The 2215-nt window shown below is 38.7% G+C and overlaps 1 pseudogene; it reads left to right on the forward strand.

The window, feature by feature from the left end:
* The first annotated feature begins 810 nt into the window (after positions 1 to 810).
* LOC102248301 lies at positions 811 to 1336 on the forward strand (annotated as a pseudogene).
* Positions 1337 to 2215: the final 879 nt, after the last annotated feature.

The following is a 2215-nucleotide window of genomic DNA, read 5'->3' on the forward strand; positions in this document are numbered from 1 at the left end:
TTCAGAATAAGGGTCCTAGCGTGCATAAACCGGATGGAGGAAAAAATCAACTACTTATGCAAGAAGCAAGAAGAAACAGATGAAAAAATCAATAACTTATGCAAGACCCAAGAAGAAATGAAGAGCGATATAGCTGCAATAAAAAACACCATTGAAAGCATCAACAGTAGACTAGGAGAAGCGGAGGACCGAATTAGTGAATTAGAAGACAAGGAAGCAAAACACACCCAAACTGTACTGCAATTGGAGAAAAAAATTAAAAGACAGGAGGAGAGCCTAAGGGAGCTTTGGGACAACATGAAACGAAACAACATACGAATAATAGGGGTGCCAGAACAACAGAAAGATGAACATGGATTAGAAAACCTATTCGAAGAAATAATATCAGAAAACTTCCCTGAGGTGGGGAAGAAAAAAGTCACACAAGCCCAGAGAGTCCCAAACAAGGTGAATCCGAAAAGACCCACACCAAGACACATCATAATTACCATGGCAAATGTTCAGGACAAAGAGAGAATCTTACAGGCTGCAAGAGAGAGACGGAAAGTTACATACAAGGGATCTCCCATTAGATTATCAAATGATTTCTCAACAGAAACACATCAGGCCAGAAAAGAATGGACAGAAATCTACAAAGTGATATGATGCAAAGGACTGAATCCAGGAATACTCTATCCAGCAAGGCTATCATTCAAAATTGAAGGGGAAATAAGAAGCTTCACAGACAAAAAAGGTTAAGGGACTTTATCACCACCAAGCCAGCAATGCAAGAAATGCTAAAGGGACTGGTATAAAAAGAAGACATACAAGATGGGTTTTCCTAAAGCTTCCAGTACTCATCAAATTGAAGCTGCTCCAACCAGCACTGCAGTTGGAGGATTTAAAGCAAATCTTGTCTTTAAGGAGATTGAGAAGAAGCTTGAAGAGGAAGGGGAACAGTTTGTGAAGAAAATCAGCAGTATTTTTGCCTTCAAGGTAAAGGGTGGTCCTGGGGGTAAAGAACCCATCTGGGTGTGGATTTGAGGAATGGCAAGGGATCGGTGCTTCCTAACTCAGATAAGAAGGCTGACTGCACAATCACAATGACTGACTCGGACTTGATGGTTTTAATGACAGGTAAAATGAATTCTCAGTCAGCCTTCTTTCAAGGCAAATTGAAAATCACTGGCAACGTGGGTCTGACTATGAAGTTACAGAATCTTCAGCTCCAGCCAGGCAAAGCAAAGCTGTGAAGAATTTCCTGTGCATACCTTTGAAAATCAAGATGAGACTTAGAGATATATATCCATGTATTTCACTGTCAGAACTTAGACTGAAACAAAGCATTGACGAATAGCATGAGATTTTTTTTTAAGTGGGTGTGACCAATCCTGTTTTTCCTAAGCTCTGGGTGAATACAGCCTGATTGTGTACTACTGCTTTGCTGAATTGCATATAACTGTGCATTACAAAGTTAATATGGTAATTATGGTTTTGGGTAAAATTGAGTTCCAGAATAAAATTAGGAACAGCAAAATCCAAAAACTATGTGAACAAAAGCTCTCATTTTGCTTATGAAGTATATTTGGGGATTATTCTGCTGAAGAGTCAATTTAAGTTTTCCTTGGTAGAACTAGGGGAGAAACAAAATACCAGAAGCTGGCCAGAAATTAGTGTTGTGCACTTAATGACCTTAATCTGTTTTCCATTAATACAGTTGTTCTCAACTTTCCTAATGCCACAACCCTTTAATACAGTTCCTCATGTTGTGGTGACCCCCAACCATAACATTATTTTCGTTGCTACTTCATAACTGTAATTTTGCTACTGTTATGAATCGTAATGTAAATATCTGATATGCAGGATGTATTTTCATTGTTACAAATTGAACATAATTAAAGCATAGTGATTAATCACAAAAACAATATGTAATTATATATGTGTTTTCCGATGGTCTTAGGCGACCCCTGTGAAAGGGTCGCTGACTAGGACTTGATGGCTTTAATGACGGGTAAAATGAATCCTCAGTCGGCTTTCTTTCAAGGCAAATTGGAAATTGCTGGCAATATGGGTCTGGCTATGAAGTTACAGAATCTTCAGCTCCAGCCGGGCAAAGCTAAGCTGTGAAAAACTTCCTGTGCCTACCTTTGAACATCAAAATGAGACTTAAAGATATATATCCATGTATTTCACTGTCAGAACTTAGAATGAAACCAAGCATTGGCAAATAGCATGA

This window comes from Myotis brandtii, unplaced genomic scaffold (assembly GCF_000412655.1).
Source record: "Myotis brandtii unplaced genomic scaffold, ASM41265v1 scaffold695, whole genome shotgun sequence".
Lineage (NCBI taxonomy): Eukaryota > Metazoa > Chordata > Mammalia > Chiroptera > Vespertilionidae > Myotis > Myotis brandtii.